Source organism: Lepidochelys kempii, chromosome 2 (assembly GCF_965140265.1).
Source record: "Lepidochelys kempii isolate rLepKem1 chromosome 2, rLepKem1.hap2, whole genome shotgun sequence".
Lineage (NCBI taxonomy): Eukaryota > Metazoa > Chordata > Testudines > Cheloniidae > Lepidochelys > Lepidochelys kempii.
The window spans coordinates 92,153,807-92,176,280 of NC_133257.1; the positions used below are offsets into that span (position 1 = coordinate 92,153,807).

Here is a 22,474-nt window from a genome sequence, read left to right on the forward strand (position 1 = left end):
AAGAAGACTATGTTAATGTGAACTATAGGAACCTTTTAGTTTTTGCCCACAGTATCCATGCAGGGGAGTTACAGCACAGTGCTTCAGAGTGCACCGGTATTTGCACTCCCATAGTCTGAACTGAGGGGCGCTGTAGACATGCCTGTAGTCTCAGGAGGCCTGTTTATTCACCAGTACCAGGGAGTTTATGTAAATGGCACCTCCTGCTCACCCGAAGGAGAATTAGACCCTTTGTAGTTGTAGTGTTGCTCCGAATCATTAGACTTAAAATTTTCTGCAGTTTGTTTTCCAATAAATATGTTCTGATTTTCAGTAAATCACTTGTATTATTGGTTCCTTAGAATATAAGGGTTTTATTTATAGACAGCAAGTATATATTATAGAATATAATTTGTTTTACTGGATCAGTAAATAAATAATAATACACAAAAAGTTTTGGGTCTGAAAACATGAATAACATGTTACATCGTATTGTTTTTTCAGTATCCTTCTTCTCAACGTGTGATGCAGCTACAATTTTATTTTTAGTAGGTTTGCTTTTACTTTACTTTTCTAGGAAGCATATTTGTTTTCCTTTCTTAGAAATCAGAACTGAAGGGTCTTAGTTGTGGGTAAAAACCAATTTATAAACCAGAGGACCCTGACATAGACTAGTGAAAATCCTGCAACATTCAGAAAGACCAGACAAGTTAACCTGCAACAGGAATACCATTTTGTTTTGAATTTTTCTCTTGAGAACTATCAAAACTAAAGAAATTCCCAGACAAAAATGTGTTTAGTTGGCGTAAAGGTTATATCAACAACTTAAGCTTAAATCTTAAAATTAACATTGTAAAGTTGCAAAGATACTAGAAAGCTGGGAAAATAAGTTAAATTAAGACTTTGATTTAATATAACCTTAACTCTGAATAGAAGTCCCTGTTAACTGGGATACCCTCCACATAAAGTATTAACAGGTGACCCCTATCACACAATGTCGCAGATAGCTTATTACTTGAACTTTGTATACTTAGGTTACTTGGACTTACCTACATGGACAGTGTGTTTGACTTGGTGGATGGGAACATCTTAAACTTTTTGTACTTTTGCAATTTGCATATAGATTTTCAGAAGCCTGCAGGAATGTTTATCAGTAGTTTATGTAATGGGATATACACACTCCACTGGGGTTTTACAACCACTAGTGGGATCACTGTGGATAACTAAAAGTAATGCTGTTATTAAATTTCCTTTGGCTGGCAGGAGAGAGAGAAAGTACAAGGGTTTGTAAGAAGAATAAGACATGAGAAGTTGGCATGTTCCACTAACAAGACAGCAGCACCTTGAGGAAATGTTTCATCATTAAGCTGGAATTTATGTAGTGTATGCATGTTGAATAAATAATTAGTACAGTGTATCAAGTATGGAACAGTGTAGTGGAGGGTTTGTCACTGATGTGCAGGTATAACATTGTCTTGTGTATTTCGGTGAAAGGTGATTGGGGAGTTGGGACAGAGAGTTATTGGGAGTTAAGGTTGTTTACGGTATCTTAACTCTGCATTTCTGTACTTCCAACATTTTTAAAGAAAGCATTTTAAAATCCCAGTGTTCTGTCACCTTGTTATTTTTTATTTTAAGGTATTGACATTTATTTACAACTTTTGAAGTATATAAGAGAAGTGTGTTTTCAGGGACCCTATGCTGAATAAGTTTTGTTTGAGTGCATTGCTCTTAAGGTGCTTTTATTTTGTTAGTCATGTTGTTTTGTTTGCATCCTAACCAGCTGGTACTGGATGTCTAACAACACAAGTAAATAGTTTCTTAATTAGGAGATTAGACTGTTACCCATACTAGGGCTATACTAGGATCTATGGTATGGTATGGATCTTTGTTTCTAGAATCATTTAGAACTTCAAAAATTATTTTGTACAATTATTGACCAACTCAGAGTTTAAATAGGAGGTCAGAGAGAGAGAGAGACCACCTAGAAAGTCCATTAGTAGTCTTTGTACCTTGATTTATACTCTTCTTAACAAAGATTAAGCAATTTATTGAGTTTGAAAAATGAGATACCAGGATGATGATGATTTAGTATCTTTGTATTCAGCATCTAACAGCGTGCCAGTCACTTTATATAAAAAATAAGAAGACATGCTCTGTATAGTTTGATTGTTTAACCTACTTTGTTACTTGGTTCACTTCCCTCTGGGATAACAGACTTATACCTGCAGTCTACTTGGCAGATTTAGGAAGGTTGTCAATTTTATTTAACTTAGTCTTATCAGCACATTATCATTATTTGTTTTACTGTAGCCTTTTATCATGAGCTTCTATCCTGTTATCATACTAACGGGTGGAAGAAGAATCTCAAAAATCTATCTTTTTTTCAGGGTGCCTTTGAGGACCTGATGATTGGATTTTAGTTTCCAGATTTTTCTGATACATAAACAAATGTGCTACTTTTCTTAGCCAATTTTGAGTTCTTTGAAACAATTAACTACAAAGCTCTACTTTATTTCCTTCTAACTTTTCATGAAATGTGCACTGCTTCCCAAAAATGCTGATTGCTGGAGAAATAGTCCATTCTTCCACTGAGAGCAGGCCTGTCTAAGCATGTCCCAATTTCTGAATTTCTAGAAATTAAAATTAAGAATTCTTTGTAACTAAATGTGAGTAATTGCAATGATGTGGGACCTTGTGGTAATCGAAAGGTGGGGGCACAGTAGTGTCTTTTTGTTGACTTCTCTATTAAATCCTTTCTACAGCTCTTTAGAAGAACTTTCTTTCCAGCAGTTGTTTTCAGAGCTAGTGGCAGTGCTGTGTTCAAGTTGGGCAGCAAGGGATAATATAGGAATTTGCATCCTAAACTGCTCTTTGTCAAGGCCAGATAGATTAGGGCTGTAGCCAGCTCTGACCAGGCATTGTCATTTGTGCCCAGAGGCAGCAGAGTACACTCTTGTTCTCCACACTGATCAGGGTTGATTTTCTAGATTAAGAAACAACAGGTTCTTAGATACCATTAAACTTCTTTCCTGCTCATCTGTCGTGGCTGGACTTTGCATTTTTTTGGTAGGTCAGTGAAGCAACTTGTCACAATCTCCCTCTCCCACTCACCTGACATTCCTTTTTCCTTCTCAAAATACTGAATCCCATTCTTCCCATTGTACATTAATGTAAGTCCTGACCACCACCAATTTAGTTTTTATAAATAAATACATGTCCCTATTTTACAAAAAAATTCTCCCCCAAATCCAGGGGCGTGTGGCTATATTTTTAGGGATCCCAAAGTCCACTTCTTGTTGGCTGTGGGGGGATTGTGAGTAACCTCTGCTCTGTAAGAAACATCAGTAACCAGTAGGGCTGTCAAGGGATTACAAAAATTAATTGCGATTAATTGCACCATTAAACAATAATAAAATACCATTTATTTAAATATTTTTGGATGTTTTCTACATTTTCAAATATATTGATTGTAATTACAACACAATACAAAATTTACAGTGTTCACTTTATATTTATTTTTGATTACAAATATTTGCACTGTGGAAAAACAAAAGAAATAGTATTTTTCAGTTCACCTAATACAAATACTGTAGTGCAATCTCTTTATCATGAAAGTTTATCTTACAAATGTAGAATTATGTACAAAAAATAACTGCATTCAAAAATAAAACAAAGTAAAACTTTAAGGCCTACAAGTCCATTCAGTCCTACTTCTTGTTCAGCCAGTCGCTCAGACAAACAAGTTTGTTTACGTTTGCAGGAGATAATGCTGCCTGCTTCTTGTTTACAATGTAACCTGAAAGTGAGAACAGGGGTTTGCCTGGCATTGTTGTAGCCGGCATCGCAAGATATTTACGTGCCAGATGCTTTGACCATCATTCCAGAGGACATGTGTCTATGCTGACGACGGATTCTGCTTGATAACGATCCAAAGCAGTGTGGACCGATGCATGTTCATTTTCATCATCTGAGTCACATGCCACCAGCAGAAGGTTGATTTTCTTTTTTGGTGGTTCGGGTTCTGTAGTTTCTGCATCAGAGTGTTGTTCTTTTAAGACTTCTGAAAGCATGCTCCACACTTCATCCCTCTCAGGTTTTGGAAGGCACTTCAGATTCTTAAACGTTGGATCGAGTGCTGTAGCTGTCTACAGAAATCTAATATTGGAACCTTCTTTGTGTTTTGTCAAATCTGCAGTGAAAATGTTCTTAAATCAAACAACATATACTGAGTCATCATCTGAGACTACCATAACACAAAATATGTGGCAGAATGCGGGTAAAACCTTGGAGGAGAATTGTATGTCTCCTGCTTCATGGAAACATGTCCTCTGGATTGGTGGTCAAAGCATGAAGAGGCATATGAATGTTTAGCATATCTGGCACGTAAATAACTTGCAATGCTGGCTACAAAAGTGCCATGCGAGTGCCTGTTCTCACTTTCAGGTTACAGTGTAAATAAGAAGCAGGCAGCATTTTTGCCCGTAAATGTAATTAGCTAAACAAGAAGTAGGACTGAGCGGACTTGTAGGTTCTAAAGTTTTACATTGTGTTGTTATGGAGTGCGGTTATGTAACGAAAAAATTCTACATTTGTAAGTTGCACTTTCATGACAAAGAAAGTGCACTACAGTACTTGTATGAGGTGAATTGCAAAATACTATTTCTTTTGTTTGTCATTTTATACAAGTATTTGTAATCAAAAGTAATATAAAGTGAGCACTGTACACTTTGTATTCTGTGCTGTAATTGAAATCAATGTTTGAAAATGTAGAAAACATCCAAAAATATTTAATACATTTCAAATTGGTATTCTATTGTTTAACAGTGTGATTAAAACTGCGATTAATCGTGATTAATTTTTTTAATCGCGATTAATTTTTTTCAGTTAATCGCGTGAGTTAACTGTGATTAACCGACAGCTGTTTAACCTTGGTGATGAGTTTGCATTGGTTTATGTTTTCCAGGCTACCTTTGAAAAAAAAGCTGCCAAGTTTTATGCAACTCCATATGTTCAAGTAATTATGCAGATTATTTAATGAGCTAGTGTACATACCTGCAAATAATGTGCATAAAACAATTCTGTTTTTTAAACTGTGCGTATTTAGTGCCCGTGAAAGCCATTGCCTTGACAATCCCCATGAATAAAGTTTTCAGCTTATCTGCAGTTTGTTTTCCACAAACGTTGTCCTTCCAGCATGTTACAATGCTGATCAGGAAGTACCTCCCTGTGCAATTTTAATTCAGCCCCCTTGTACTTATGCATTACGATAGGCTTTAATTACGTTATTATTATTTAGTAACAAGATAGTATGTATTGTGAATTCCACATGGATGGTCAGCAGGGTTTGAACCCAGGGTCTTTGTATCTAAGACACAGACCTCTTTCTGTTGAGCTGTAGGGACAAAGGGAATTGGAAGCAGGCTTTTATCCTTTATGGGTACATTTATACAGCAGTTAAACACCTGCAGCTGGCCCAGATCAGCTGACTTGGGCTCACGGGACTTGGGTTGCAGGGCTGTAAAATTGCTATGTAGATGTTTGTGCTTGGGCTGGGGCACTCCCCTCTTGTACAGTCTTTTATTCCAGTGTAGACATGCCCTGTGTGGGCTAGCCCCTTGTAGTAAATGTAACACACAGTTAGCAAGGGGTCAACAACTATTTGTGAGACAGCAGTGCAGTGTTGGGAATGAAAGTTTTCGGATTCTATTCTGAGCTGTGAGAGCAGAGTATGATCTGCTGGTTAGCAGTGGTTACCGACAGGAGAGTCAAGATCACGTAGCTGGCATATATGCATTCTGAAAACCAGAGAGACTGAAAAAATGAGACTTTCTTCAATCATATTGTTGTGAGTTCATGAGTTCGGAGTTCTGTTCACAGCTCTGAGCTGACCCTGTGTCACCTTTTGTAAACTGGAAGGAATAATGCCTACATGGCGTTATGACAGAGATGTAGTTTGTTTACTCTAAAATGTATTGATTTAACTGTAGCGAACTGAAAAGCATCCACACCACTTGTCAGGGCACTTTTGTTGTTAATCATTGCATTCACACTGTTCAGCGTTAGTTCAAACTGACCCCTCAACATTCTTGGCAGATATCCCATGATGCAGTGTTCCATCACACTGCTCTATGCCCTGGCTTTTTGTGCGGTACATTCTGGCATGCATACCAGAAACTAAAGAAATTGTGGGACTTGGGATCAAACTAACAAACTCCCACAAATGATAGTTGCCTGCTGCCTGGAGAAGGGGACACTATTAATTAGAAGAGATGAGACCAAAGACTAGGGTCTCCTAGCTTCAAGCTCAGTCTGCTTCTCCTAGACCAGGGGTGGGCAAACTTTTTGGTGCAAGGGCCACAACAGGGAATAGAAATTGTATGGCGGGCCATGAATGCTCACAAAATTGGGGTTGGGGTGTGGGAGTAATAGCCGTGTTAGTCTGTATTCGCAAAAAGAAAAGGAGTACTTGTGGCACCTTAGAGACTAACCAATTTATTTGAGCATAAGCTTTCGTGAGCTACAGCTCACTTCAACGGATGCATACATTTCCACAGTATGCATCCGATGAAGTGAGCTGTAGCTCACAAAAGCTTATGCTCAAATAAATTGGTTAGTCTCTAAGGTGCCACAAGTACTCCTTTTCTTTTTGCAATTTTCATGCATTTGTTCTCTCTCTCCCTCAACTGCCTTTTTAATCTTTTAGCTGCACTAGTTTTTTGAAGGCTAAGGCACAGTACAAAGGAAATACAATGTGTTCAGAAGCTAGGCACAATTTTGCTTTAATAAAGGTTCATAGCCAAGCTAATGGTTTAGAAGTATTTTCATGAGAAACTGCTTCAGCTGAAAGTTACTAAAACCAAATTCCTTAAAAATAACTGGGAACTCCAGTTTATAATAAGGTCATTGTTGGCAGCCTTAAGTTTAAAAACTTTCCACAGCTTCAAGGAGGGGAAGGAAGAATTATAGAACAGTGTGGTTTGGTGGCTCTGTGCGTGCGTCTGTGTGTATATCCCTCTTTCTCTTTTTTTTTAAATAAAGAAATTAACATTCGGACTTGATCCCCTATGACTGATTCTCCTCCTTCCAACTTTTTACCCTGTATTCTGGATAAGAGAGACGTTATGAGGAATGGGCTGGGGACGTACACTGGATTCATTTTTTTTCTTCCTGATTAAAATTGGTTCCACAGAATGGAAATTTGGCAACCTGTATGGAAACTAAGCAAATCTGTTTACAGAGTTCTCTGCCTCTTAGTATAACGAAATCGACAAGAATGAGGATAGGCTGAGCAGCATCAAATCAAGTTTTTAATGATGAAGCCACATTGTGCTGGATTTTGAATTTAGTTTCTTGTTCTTTTATCCTGTCAAAATACAGTTATGTGTCTTGCACTGTGGTGCTAGTATATTACGCAAACAAAAACACCCTCACAGCTCAGGTTGCTATCCGTTCTCTCTAAAACTTGAGACTGGTTTTCAGGGTAACATGCTTGGCAGAATGAACCTGGGACCAGTGATGTGGAAGCACCTGTGGGGGTGGTCCCTGTACTTCTGTAACAGTAGATCTTATGGGGGAGTCATTGGCAGAGTGCTGGTGTAAATATAAGGGCCAGGTTGTGGTTGGCCCTAATGCAACTGCACAGGGGACTAAAGTGGAGGCATCTCCCTCTCCCTGACTTCCTTGATCAACAATCTTAGGTCTCTCTTGGTCTAGGTGGGAGGAGCCTGGACCATGCAGAACAGTAGCCCCACATACTCCCAGAGCAGGTAAGCAGGGAGTGGACAGGTAGGGTGTGAAGTGGGGGAGCTAGGTCTGCACCCCCATCAACTTGCTGGCTATTGGAGTTGAACCAGCGGAAGGAGTATGGTACCTCTGGAAAGGACTGAAGTAAACTACTCCTCCTCAGGAACAAGGAGAGAGGTGGGGAGGAATTGTGACTGAGTCACACTTTTCTGGGGTGCTGCAGCAACATGGAGCATCAAACATAGTTAACTTAAAAAAATTCAAGTTTATTTTTCATTATTTATGCTGTTTGTTTACTCTTTGTACTTTAGCTTGGCTATTAGAAGAACAAATAAGGGCTTGACTTTACTGTAGAATTAACCCAACCTCTTACCTGTGTGTTGCTCCTCTCTTGTCTTCCGTCCACACATGCAATCCATTGGCCAAGTTTGGTGGCAATTTAAACCCTGGCTAGTTGGCCCATGTGGGGCTATAGGCTACAGCCTGAATGCTGCTGACCCTTGGAATGGTTACCTGCCCACTTTGTAGTGAAGACACAGGCTAAACCACTTGAGTGTTGATAGTCCTCAAACACCTTCCTACAGTCCTCTCCCCCCTCTCCCACCAATGTGCCCAGATCCAGAAGGACAGACAAGTTCTCTCACAATTTACTGGAAAAGAATCATAGAGCGTCTTGGCTTACTGAAACACAAAGAACCATGTGATATGCCCCCACAAATCCTAGTCACATACACAGGGGAGCACAGCACCCATGTGTCTGCAGCAGCTCAACTGGTTTTGTAGTTGTTGCTTCTCAGACTCAAATTAGGTTAACCTGGGTGCTCAGAACTACGTGCTGATCACCGAGGTTAACTCTGCCATGAAGACTTATCCTTAGTCTGCTTCGCTTCTGTTTTGAGTCTGTTTCACTTTCTTGTTCGGGCAGACTAGCACAGTATGTGGGTTGTAAACACAACAAGGGAATGTTTTAATCCCAAATGAAAACACTTTTTAAATTGAAAATTTAAAAGTAATTAAAAGATTTCTGTTAGGATTTGTAAACGTTGATCTTTATCTGACCCTCTCTAAACATTATTCTTTTGAATGTCAGAGAAGTTTGAGACACACAAAGGATAAGTTATTTGCTCAATCAGGAAAGGCAGGAGTTCTATCACTCCTCTACTCTAATCAATCTGCATTCAGGCATTTTCTTTTCTCCTGAAAAAACATTGATTTACAGGTCTGCTTCAGAATGCTGACATGTATTTCGTGAGTTGTGTATGTGGTGTTCCCTGCCTTGCCTTTCCAAAGATAACTTGCACCATCCGTGGCATGTATGTGGAGTTTTAAATTGTCCACATCCACCACTGTTTTTTGATAAAGAGAAAAAAATGCCTTGGAGTTCACCTGTGCTTGTTCCTCAAGGAAATCCCCTTTCTAACTTCCTAACATCTCCTAATCTGAGTTGATAGTCTAGATCAGTGTTTCTCAATAACCGGTCCATGGACTGGTGCCGTTCCCTGAGATCTCCCTGATACAGAATAGGAAGGCAGCAAGCTGATCCTTGGTATCAAAAAGGGTGAGAAATACTGGTCTAGATGATTAAATTGATTTCTCTGCACTATTTTCTGTCAGTCTATTAATTTAACACTATTTAATCACAGTCTCTTTCAGTCATGAGCTATAGTTTTAAAAACATCCTGTAAATACTGTAGCCTGAATTCCAATAAACCTCTCACTAGTATTTTCCAGACTCCCAGATAGATGTGACACAGGCCTGTCTCTCAGGTAAGGGAAGTGAAATGTCTAATATCTTTAGCTGACCCAGATGTATTTTATGTGTTGCCGATTGTGTCTAACTTTTAATACAGTATCATTGTAAAACAGTAACCTGTTTTAAAAGTAGAAAAATTGAAAACTGCTATTAAAAGCCACCTGGTATCCTTACTACTTCAAGTTCTCAGGCAAACTTTCATTGAAGCACCAAAGCATCAATATTGATCTTGAAGTTGGGCAGGTATGTCTAGCAGGTTTGCAATACCAGAAGAAAACGAATCATGCTTCACTCTTAATCACAACAACTCAAGTGTTTGCAGTGACCACTAACCCCTTTTTAGGGGTTCCCATCTCAGATCTTTATTTCAGTAAAGTTATATTTTCAGTATAGTTTAAGTGTCCTCTACCACTTCTGATACAGAAGCATCAGAAAGTGTGTACTAGCAAGGGATTCTGCTTTCTTTTTTTAGTGATGTGTCATGCTTTCAGAGGGAGTGCAGTGATTCATATTCAACCAAGCCAGGCAATCTTCATGTTTGATTTGCAAATATTTGCCTTGTTGGTGTCATGTTATACATTTGTGAAATTTCTTGAGGGAAGAGACTAAGACCATGTCTACACTTACAAGCTTACAGTGGCACAGCTGTGTTCCCCTCTCTTATTATTACACGTATGCCAGAACTGACAAATATATTTTGCAATATCAGGGTTTTCTGTAGATTTCTCCTTCAGTTTCAGGATGGACTTTTTCCCCCCTCTCCCCAGTAGCCAGTTACTCCCTGCAGGGAGCAGTGATGTGAGCGTGCCACTGAGAAATGACATGGCTTCCCTGAGCAGGTAAAATGTCTTTACTTGGTATAAAAAAAAAAAAAGATTATGGAGGTGGTTACTAGGCAGGGGTTCTCTGCTGCTCCCTTTATGCAGAAATGGCTTCTAAAGCATGTGTTGACCTCAGTTGCACATGTAGCACAGTTGCATTAAAATGTTCTGATTTCAGTGGCCTCTCTGAGCCATAATTTTGAGGTGGGACATTATAATCCTCCTCCGCTTCACACACCTTCACTAAGGGCAGTTTTGAAATTGCCCCTTAGTCATGAGGCGTGGCTGCTGTACTCTTCAATGCATTGCAGAGGCACCGTTTATGAAGTGCCCCTGCTCTGGAGCCTCCCACTCGGATATACGCTGCAGAGTTTGGGGTACTTAAGTGGCTTTTCTTGCATGGAGCTTTCCTGTAGGGAGAAGGAAGCTCTTCAACAGCGGCTTTGGTGGCCACTGATGGAACTGCACCTACAGCAGCTGTTCCACCACAAGACCTAAATTGGGAGCAGGCTGGTCACAAGAGCACAAGCAGCCACTGCAAAAATGTTGGATGAGCAGGGACTAGTGGAGTGATTTTTGTCCCAAAGTTGGTGGAGGGTGAAGGAGTTGGCTCCACAGAGGAGCTCAGTTCCCTTCCTCCTGAAAAGCCACTAGCATCACCACATCCTACACTGATACCGTAAGTGTGCGCATCTGCCTGTGTGATCATATGTCTGTGTATAGTGCTATTCATCCCCTTCCTCTCCTAGTATCTCCCTAGCACCCTGTGGCCCTCCAACACCATCACAAGAGGAGCTAATAGGCCTGCTTGCAGTCTCACCAGGGAACCCTGGGACTAGGGTGACCAGACAGCAAAGTGAAAAATTGGGACAGGGGGTGAGCGGTGTAATAGAAGCCTATATAAGAAAAAGACCCAAAAATCGGGACTGTCCCTATAAAATTGGGACATCTGGTCACCCTACCTGGGACTGACTGGACATGGAGACTGAATTCCCATTTTTAGCCCTAGAAGCAGGTCCCTGCGTGTCAGTATTCTGTGTTTGCAGGCCGGTGGGGAAGCTTGCAGTGCTGCTTCTTGTGCTTCAGCTTTTCTGTCAGACGATTTAACTCTCCAACACCTCACTTGAGCAAGAAAATCAACTTCAGCGTGAAAACCTCTCTTGCTCACTCCTGACAAAGGATGTATTCCAATAGGGCTCATTTTCCTCCCTGCAGGGACTCAGAATCTCTAGTAATCCCTATTGGGATTGTAAGAATTTCATCCTATTCTAGTCTGGGCTGCCATTTTCTGCTGTAGAAAACCTCTCCCTCATACAGTGTTGTTTCTCTGTTGGCTCCTGAAAGGGTTGATGATCTTTCCAGTACCTCAGTACTGGGTGTGATACTTTTCTGGACTGGTGTGTAGTATTCACCTCTGAAATGGGAAACCGTAAACTCATGATGCTCCTGGAGGCTCCAGATTCAAAGCGTGATAATTCATGGTGTCCTGATAGTGTGAGAGTCCCAAAATTTAACAGGAGCCAGGGTCTCCTGCATGGTAAATTGTTGTGCTAATAGAAGATCCATTTATTTCCTAATTAATCAAAAAGAGTGTGCTTTTTATTTCAGCCATCTGGCTGGAGAGCATGTTGTTTAGCTACTTGCTTACAAATTGGAGCCACACAGGAAAAAAGATGTTTCAGCTCCTGTTTTGGCTTGTCTTTTTCTGGATTGACATAGTCTAAGGTGTGTTAAAACATATACTCATCACTGTAGTTCTTGTTTCTCAATTGCTGCAAGAATCTTTATTAAACCATTTTCTGAAAAAAAAAAAAAAAAAAAAAAAAGGTATTGGCAATCTAACTGCTCACTGTTGTTTGTTTCATTCCACTAAGTTAATTGTAATTCATAGATGTGTTGTTGCTCTCATGCATTTTGGAGGTATTCTAGGCTACTGAATTGTGTGTTTTCCTTGGGAGGGAGTAGATAATTCTGCTGTTATGTCTTTTTGATTACTGTTGAAAATACAGTGTATTTTTCATATAATTTGTTGTTCAGTTGGCCACCTTTTTCTGTCCCTTCATGGTGACATTAAGGCATCATATTTTGTGTTCTCCAAAAGTCCCCTTAACATGCTGTCTCTTTGGAGGCTGCATTGTTCTTGTGGAATAAGTTCCAAGGAGCAGACTGTCCTATGTGATGTTTACTGTAGTTCTGCCTTGCAGCCAGCAGATTTTAGTACAAACTTGCCTGGGGGTGGCCTTGTCCTATTTTCCTCTTAGATGGTTCTGGCATTTATAAAGCTGGGGAGATCGTGCTTCTGAATTTTCCAGTCTGAAGAGCTCGAGCCAAAACAGCAGGGAGGACAGCAAACCTGCACGTTGTTTGGCTTAAGGCAGCTGGGCCTGTTTTTTCTTTGAGCCTAGAGCGATGGCAGATTTTCTTGGGTTTGGTGTGGAGGAGGGGGAAACGGGGAGTGAGTTTGGATGAGCAGAGCAGAGTAATTTAATCTCTGTTGCTTTGAAAGACTGGGTCTGTTTCTCCCTAGCCCCTCTTCTCATATCCCCTATTGAGTTAAGCTAGCAAACCTTGAGTTGTTTTTATTCCATGTTTAAAGATTTTGCTCACATGAGTTATGACTTGCATGTAAGTTTCCAATTAGAGAGTGGGGTAGAGTTGACTTTGTTTTATATACTATATTAACATACCATTTCATAGCAACAAGCTCTCTTTGTCTCTGGTACCAGGGAGCTGCAGCTTTGACCTTATAATTAGAGAGGGGTAGCTATTACATAGTTTTTAATGGTATTTGATAAGCTCTCATCAAATTGTGTTTTTTTTTAACTAATTAGGTTCTTCTGTCCATTATAATCTTCGCTGTGCTGATGACTTTGAGGAATGAACATTAGAAATATCCCCACTGAACCACAGAATGGAAGTTTGATAAATATGAGAAACTCTTTTGACAGCTTGGCCTCAGTCTAAGAGGAGAGTAGTTGTCTATAAGAACATTCTCAACAGCCTTCCTCTCTGAGTGAAGTTTCCCATGGAAATAGAGACTGCACTGCCGCTGCCCTTTACGTACATTAGTTGTATAGCTATTAATAGATGGTTTGTTGGAGTTTTGCATAAATATATATATATGAAAAATTTTAGCTGCCTCCCAAAGTGACTTGTTTCCTAGGGGCATGGTTTCTGCACATAGCTGTGTACGCTTCACAGGCTTCTTTATGGGAATCTTACTGAAGAGCCAGTGAGTGCTTGAGAGTATAAGCCATGGTGATTCTTTATGTTCCCAGTGTGCTTTAGGGAAATACAAGCAAATGCTCCCTCAGATGTGCATTTATGTCTTTTGAAGACACTAAACACCATATAATTTAAGTGCTAATTAAGTAATATTAAAAGTAGTAATATTTCTCTAAAGTTATCAGTGTACTGAGTTCCTACTCTTGGGTCTCCAGTACTGTGAGACAAGCCAGTGACAAATATTAACACATCTGATCATGCCTAGTGGAAAATGAGAAAACCAAAGTCATTCCTTTCCCCCCTCATTGTGACATGTTTTCCCTCTATGTTGTTTGCCTCATTTGCTTCTCTGTCCTGATACATAAGGGTCTTCATATTGGCTGATATAATAGGTTCTACTCTAGTTTTGCTACAGACAATACTGTGGGAGTATTGTAGCTGGTGCCACCTGAGGAAACTGAGTTTGCTAACTTTGAGCAAGGGTTGATCAATAAGAACTTTTGAAATTGGCAACACAGGATGAGTTCACTCTCCTTCCCTTACCTTCAACCCACTTCCAACACTTTGGAATCCTCTCAGACAGTTCGTGACACATGCCGCCAAAAATCATGTTTTATCGCAAAGAGAAGATTATTTGGGTCTAAAGAAGGGAAAGGTAATGGGGGAAGGTTGCCAGACAGAGCAGGGTGCGGGGATGCGCTTCAAACTAGTGGTTTCATATTGAGATGGGATGAGCCACCTGAAATTTCTTGTCATGGAATTCATATGTTTAGTTTTTCTTGGCTAAGGGGAGAGAACACGATACTCTGGGTGACTAGGCTAAAGAGGAACTGAATGTTGGAGATATACTGATTTCAGGGTCATTACCAGCAAATTGAGATGGGAGTATTATCTAAGCAAGTGGTTAAACTGTACCATGTTTGCTTTCCTACAGTCTTTTTCTACCTGCCCTAGTAGGTGGTGAGACACAGATTTTGTTTTGTTTAACTTTTTACTTTAATTGACACAGTTAATTTCACATTCTTAATTAAGTACTCCTTAGAACTAAGAAATCAATCCAGTCAGTTCCTTGTTGGTATTAAGCTGGTGCATAACCAAATGCCCTTGAAAGTCACTTGGTAATAGTAAATGAACCACTGGTCTATGAGTTCAGTTTTTTTAAACAGTTGTAGGAATCACCATATTTGGTGGCCTTCTTGAGCCTGAAGTAAGGTGGTGAGTCATTTTCCATTAGATGCATCCTGATCACCTGAACCTTATTAAATTGGAGGCTTAAGATTTAATTAGATACTAACTCTGGATAGAAGCAGCCAGCCTGGATGCAACACTGTGCTAGAAAAAAAGCCTATTAAATCATTAACATTTTTGTTTGTTTGGAATGAGAACTATTTGATTTTTTTTTAATACCAAGTAAAGTTTGGACTTTTTATTGGAATTAGGTACGTGCTAAACTTTTGTTTTTTTGTGTCTTATTAATTTGGTTATTATGAAACCCAAAGCACATAAAATCACGAACTCTTCCCTGGTTGCCCATTGGGTTCTGTCTCCAAAATACGTTATGCTCAGTCCTCTTGAGACTGACTAAAAGTGCATGGTCTGTGGGCAATGAAGTGTAGTTGCATCATCCAAATTACAGCGCTTTGGGAAAATGTGTTCAAGTTCCAGCCATACAAAAGTCACTAGAGGTTAAGGAGGACCTTGCTATTTGACAAACGCAGCCTTGGCCAATCTCCTCTGGAATTCTAAGAGGGTTTTCCAGCTAGACAGTCATTTTTTCCCCACTTGTCTTGGTATGGCTGATCACTCAAGAGTGACATATGGTAGAAACATGCTCCAAGGGACAAATCTTCTGGATGGCACACAGCACCACGCAAGATAGACAGATGGTGGCTTATTCAACCTTGGAAAGTAGTTTAATCCTACATATTGGCAAGGCCTGGGTGTGAGAGAGACACACACACATACACAAGCCTGTGGAATCTGAGGCAAAGCTTTTGTGAGTTTACTTGAAAGCCACTTAGCTCTAAAAGCAGTAGCAGCACTGAGCTGATAAAATACAGCATAAATATCTGTGAAATTGTATATTGCAGTATACCAAAGGAAGGAAAGGTCTGAATGTAATTTTCACTAAAATCACAAAGTTGAAGGATAGTATAGAAATCAAATTTACTTAACTTTGCACACCTTCCCCTGGACTAAAAAAGCAAATGTTAATGGAGCAAATTGACTTAAGTAATTGCCTTATTCATTAAGTTCTGTAATTTTCATTGTTCACATAGTTGAAACTTTTGTTGGGAGAAGAGGCTTTTTTATATTTTTTCAGACCTTTGTCTAAATTTCAAAAGCTTTGCTGGTTTTGTGACGTGCGATGCCCCTGCAAAACACAAACAGTTCATACTTTGTGTATTCTAAAAAATATTTAGAAAATTTTAAAGATTGACAAAGCAGTGTAAGCACAACTTCTCAAATGCAAAATTAGATTTGTAATAGAAAACCTAAGCTCCAGTTTAAATATTTGAAAGCAAACAAGCCTCTTACTTTTGTTTAGTATTAAATCATCTTTGCGTAGGAGAGAGTTAAAAGGGGCAGATAATATTCTGAATGGAAAAACTGGTCACTTCATGTCATCATAGGTGCTGGAACTGGGGGTGCTACCGCACCTCCTGGCTTGAAGTGGTTTCCATCATATCCAGAGTTTACAGTTTGATTCAGTGGTTCTCAGCATCCCTACTATAACATTGTTTAAAGTGCCTAGAAAAGGATGCAACTGGAATCTTTCTGAAAACTATGCAATGAGTAAGTAGCAGTGTGGGTCTTTCTGATGTTCTTGTGGGAATATGAGTATAAGATAGCCGACCTAAATTCATGCCAGTAACACTTCAAATAATATTATCAGGGTCTTGTATATAAGATGTATAAAAATGTATGCACATACAGAAACAGCATAATTATATTCAAAGCTGGTTGGGATTATTTTTTTAAATGCTTTTTTTAGAAAATGTCCACTATTTGAAACGGAAACTTCTTAGGCCATGTCTACACTACCCACCGGATCGGCGGGTAGTGATCGATCTATCGGGGATCAATTTATTGCATCTAGTGTACGCGATACCACGGAGAGAGGTGGAAGCGGAGTCGATGGGGGAGCGGCGGCCGTCGATCCCGTGCCGCAAGGACGCAAAGTAAGTGATTCTAAGTCGATCTGAGATACATCTACTTCAGCTACACTATTCTCGTAGCTGAAGTTGTATATCTTAGATCGATCTCCCCCCAGTGTAGACTAGGCCTTAGGTTTAGGATGGAATTTCTGTGGAGAGGTACACCCACCTTGAATAGGCAGTAGCCCAGAAGTCAGGGCACTCACATGGGATGTGGGAGACCTGGATGAAAGTCCTTGCTCTGAACTAAGGGTGTTAGTGTTAAATGGAAAGGCAATCCCTGGTGTCAAGGTGGTAAAGATAGAGGGGCACACAGTGTTTGTGGATGGGAGGATTTACCTTTTGATAAATTTCCTCATCCTCATTTTCTTCCTCTTGCTGCATACCGTTGCACAAGTCGATGTGACACCAAATCATTGCATAACATCAAGACGGATGAAGACTGCCACAGAACTGATGCCTCCCCCATCTTACTTTGAGCCATTTTAAGCATTGTGTCTAGGACCCCATCCTTTAAAAGCCTTAAAAGTTAAACTCGATCCATGCCCATATGCACAGTTAGTGAAATGAATGCAGCAGCAGGTAGGCAGAATACTCTCTGCCTGTCCCTTACAGTAATTAGGCCAATGCATCCTGTACAAACTGCAGGGGAGGAATCAACTTTGTTTGGCAGCCCCTGACACCTCAGGACAGGAGTCCAGCCTTGATGTCACAAAGCATACCTCATGATCTTTCAAGAATCAAGCAAGAGGGAGAGCAAGCAAGTGAGCTGCAGTGTGATGACATTATTTAAATGTTTCAAATCCATAGCTGATACTTGATCCTTTTAAGACTGGTCCTTGACCCAGATCTACAATTAAACTCATGACCACTTTAGATAGCTGAAGCCTTGTGTACGCTAATTACTGTGGAATTATTTGAAGGGACTCCATAGTTAGGTTGTGTTGAGATATAAATTAGGACTAAAATCTCCTGTTTCACACTTCAGTGACTGAATTTAGTCTCCGTTGATTGCTGCTGACCCCAGGATGCTCTCAGCAAATGTCTTGTGTGGCTGAAGAAGCACAAGAACTGTAAAATGTACCACTCATTGGGTCAGTAATCTGGTGATACAGAGGGGTAGGAAGTAAAAACTGTCTAGTTCTGGGTGTCTTGCGTGTTTTAACCTCTGGGAGAGTTAAACTGTAGAAGTAGCAGCTCTATTAATTTAGTGTCAGTTTATTTTAAACAGTGGTTTGAAAATGAGGCCGTGCAGGTTGAGGTTTCCTTGTATAGGTGATGTAAACAGCCGTTTAAATATGGGTACAGATGAAAACTGCTGTGATCATTTCTATCCTTCAGTCTTTCTTCCTCCCTCCCTCCCTCCCTCCCCCTCTGTCTCTCTTGCTCTCTCTAGTTTAACACAGTTGAACAGCACTGAAGTGTAAAATGTGCTTTTGCCAAGGTCAGTTTCTTGTGATTACTTGCCTGTGGCAACTGATGCCAGTTATAACAGACTGAGTCTCAGCAGTCCACAAAGTCACATTGGTGCTTATGCAGAGGACAGCCAGTCTGGGTTATAGTAACTGTAGTTTGGAATGGCTTGTAATGCTGCTGAATTTCAGCAAATTTATTTAACTCTTCATGACTAGCCTGGGCCTGCCTCATGGCCTGGAATCTGTTTTATCTACGAGATGGACAGTCCTGCTCTACAGAAGCCCTTAAAGAAGCTTTTGAGTAGACAAGAGTGATTTCAATCATTTGTCTAAATAGTGGGCTGCCTCATATTCCAGGTACTCTTCATAAAAGAAGATGGACTGTAATAGAGCATCACCATGAACCGAGATGTCTGTTTTGGGGGTTGTATGGAGGATTTTGTGGTTGGCTTGTTTCTTGAGAAAGTCATATTTAGTACTGCTGCATTAAAAACATAAAAGGGGGAAGAATGGAAAAATCCATGTTTAGCAGATGTAAATGGACAAAAGCATTTTATAAAGATTCATTCAGAGCCTTCAGAAACCAGCTGCTGATTAGAGGAGCATTTAAAAAAAACATTCAGACTCTCTCTCTTTTCTAAAACTTAGATTTAGTCCCGGAGCATCAAATCTTGTATTCAAAAGCTGGTAATTGGTATGACTGGTATAACGGAGGCAGTAACATTGACTCCCCCAAGGAAAGAGAGTCTCTATTAGAGTTGGAATAAGAATCCCTGGATCCAAGTCTACTGCACACAACACTGGGCTTTGCCTCTCTTCCACCACTTTCATTCCCTTACTTAATGTCTGACTGAGCCCCTTCTGAAGGAATTTTACACCTAGAATAACAGAGCACAGTATTCCTTTGTTAGTTTCCTCACCTATAAACATACACATCAACATTTAATTTAATTGTAAAAGTAATCATTTCTGTAGGAAGCATCTAATCCCATGGTTTTGTGAGATCGATTGAGGTGATCTATCTATAGCGGAAGATTGACTGTTGGGACCACTTATTAGAAGTTTAGAGTATGGGATGTAGGGATGGGACTGGAGGTGAACTTCTGGTTGTTTGACATCTACATCCTGATTTTGATTTTGTGGCTTAAAATCCATCTTTAGTTGAAAGATGTACACTTTCTCAGCTATACATTCAATTCACTCTGCAACTGTGTTTCTATGTATCACCATCTTCAATTTCTCTCTTGGGTTTGATGTTGGATTTTGAATGACTGCAGGTCACAAGTAAATTAGTAAGTCAGTAATTTAAGGCCTTGATCCTGCAAACACATATTCACAGAAGTATGCATATGGGCATGAGTAGTCCTAGAATTCATTGAAACTACTCACATGTGGAAAGCTGCTTATGTGCTTAGATATTTTCCGGTTCAGAACCTTAATGACACCCCCAGCTTTGTCTTGTGTCACAATCAGTTATTTTACCTGAGATGTTCACTTCTTTTTTGGTCACAGAGCAATCAAGACTTTAATGTATTCTGCTCTTTCTGGTTCTCTGTCTCATGTACAAACCTGTTTTTGAATTTAACTATCACCTCAGGATTGCAACCCAAAATGGTAATGTATTCTAGGGGTTACACTTACTTTTTAAACTAACCCATAGGTGCTGGAATTAGGGGTGCTTAAACTGATTTCCATCATATATAGGGTAACAGTTTGGTTCAATGGCTCGCAGTATCCCTGAACTAACCCCTTACTCTTGACCTAGTTCTTAATTTATTGGAAACCTGTAAAACATATAAATAAAATATCAACAATTTTTTCCTCAGCCCTTCCGACAAAAACTTAAAAACCCAGATTCTTAGCTGGAGCTATGATGTGTTATCCTATCTGAGGATCTGTCTTTGCACTTTTTAGAGGGGAAGGCTTTGGGGAAATGTTTATTTTTTCACCAAAGGGAACTTCAGGTCATGGTGAAAATAATAATAATAAATAAACTATTTAGAGATGTGGGGAACTGAGAAATCCAAGCCACTGAAGCATCTTATGAAGGGTTCCATGTTTTCCCATCTAACATTATTGTTTAGGCTTTAAAATAAAAAAATTATTGAGTAAAATGCATTTTTTCTTTCTTTTCTGAAATCTATTGAAAGCAGTAAGATTAACCTTTTTTACAAGTACAATAGGAGCAAGTTTTTATCTGACACCCTCATGTAGTTTTTCATAGCCTACTTGGTTCTAAAATTGCCAAAACATCAGCTGCAGCCCCAAGTAGTGTATTTGTACTAGTGTATTTCACTGATCCAGCTCTCAAAGGAAGCTCCATCAAGAAACCACAGTAAAGTAGCTTGGAAACATCTACCAGTTTGTATCCTCAAGCCATATAGTTTTAATTTTCCTAGTGAATAACGTGGAAATGAAAAGATCAGTTTGTTTACTGTGTACAGCAACAACTCTCCTCTGTTTTGTGAATAGCTGCTGCTTATTCTGCTTGTGTTGAGGGCAGTGGAAAGACACCATAATAGTGTTTGGTCCCAGTGCAGAAGACACTGGGAAATCAGACCTGCAGGGCCAGGTGTAAAACAGGCATTGGCAGGAGGGAGAGGAAGAAGAACCCAGCTGTTTGGTCCAGACTATGAGCTATGTTGGCTTGTGGGATTAGTAAATGCCTAACACCCCTCATCCCATGTTTTAGGAAGCTGAAAAGGAATATTTAGGGAATCTCTCTATTTTTCTATGTCCTTTGTTTTGGAAAGGAAAGTTTATTTTCAAGCTCCCAAAGAGTTTTTAATGAACAATAGCTTTCTACCGCAGCTGTGATGGAGCAAAATCCAGGTTCTTCTTTTACATACCAAAACAGCAAAGTCTAGTGATAACAGCATAGGATTAGGATCCAAGGTTTTGATCACATTTTAATCCTCTGACAGTGAATCATTGTGTAGCCTTGGGCAATCATGTAACTGTGCCTTAGTTTTGGCATAGGAGTAATAAAATTTATCTGTTTTACAGGGGTTTTACAGGTGAGGATTAATTATCTGTTCATTAAATTAGCTAAGTATTGTTTTTATTTATGTACCATCATTACTGATCATGTGACTGTACATTATTTCTGAGGAGATAGCAAAATGAGCGCACAGAATAAAAGGTGACTGACTCTGATTAAAAAAACTAAACAAAGCAGATGTTCATTTATGTGTCTGTTGGTGATTATTGTTTGTTCGTGTTCAGCTGTTTGGGAATCCAAGGTCATTGCCCACTTCAGCCTCCAGATTTCACCTACTTGGATAGAGTGTTTGAAAATCTTCCGTAACTTCCTGTTTGAACTGAGAATGTCAAGTAAATGGCACATACTGCAAATCCAGTTGACTTTTTTTTTAAAAAATGCATAATTATGTTCCATGGTACCTACACTATATTATGAACATTAGGTAAACTGAAAATTTACAATTGTTAGCAATGTCATAATTGGATATGTTTAAAAAACAACTAAATAAGAGATGATATGTGGAATGCTACATACAGTTGAGTCGTTCCTTAGAAAGAGAGCGTCTTTCTGATTTTAGTAATGAACTTCTAATTTTTGATCAACCAGTTGACATTAAAATTGGTTTTTCTATAGCTATTGGGAGGACTGTTAAGAATCTCCATGGTCATATTGTTAAATATACTCTGTGCGATTTTGCGATCTGTAAATGCTCTGGTACTATGAACTAGAATGAAGATTATAGGCCATACTTTTACTACCTTCTTTTTATGAACATACATAAAATATGACACGAGAGATGGTTAACTACATATTCAAAATTAAAGTCACACAGTTACTCTGCATTCAATTCTATACTTTTTGTAAGTAAAATAAGTCTTTAAGACAGGTTTATCTCTTATGTTGTTCGTGGGCTTTTCCATTTCTCTAGAACTGAATCTGAAGCAAAGACTTATGAATCATATTTTAGATGCCACTCCTAGAGCACTTATAGAATAGCTTGACTCATCAGTAATTTTCTTATGGCATGATTTGGGAAAAATGCCATGAACTCTGATTGAGACAAGGTTGGTCCACTCTTTCACCAACAGAATTTGGCCCAATAAAAGATATTACCTCATCCACTAGTCTCTCTCATATCCTGGGACAAACATGACTACAACAACACTGCAGACGTTAAGTGTGACTGTTAATTTTTAATTCTCCCCTTCCCACTTTACATTAATTATCATGACTTGGGGAATGATTCATCTGTATGAGATAACACTTCTTTCTCAATTATCTGCAAGTAATCCACAAAATTGATGTATCATTTGAACAGTGATAGAGGTGGACAAGTTAGCGTCTTGTAGTCTGAAGTGTGTATTTTTTCAGTATGATATTTGAGGACTTGAACT

General features: G+C 39.4%; 1 protein-coding gene across 4 annotated transcripts in view; it reads left to right on the forward strand.

The window, feature by feature from the left end:
* Nucleotides 1–22,474, forward strand: part of LDLRAD4 (low density lipoprotein receptor class A domain containing 4) — a 426,914-nt gene that overhangs the window by 47,933 nt on the left and 356,507 nt on the right. The gene's annotated exons all lie outside the window — the stretch shown is intronic.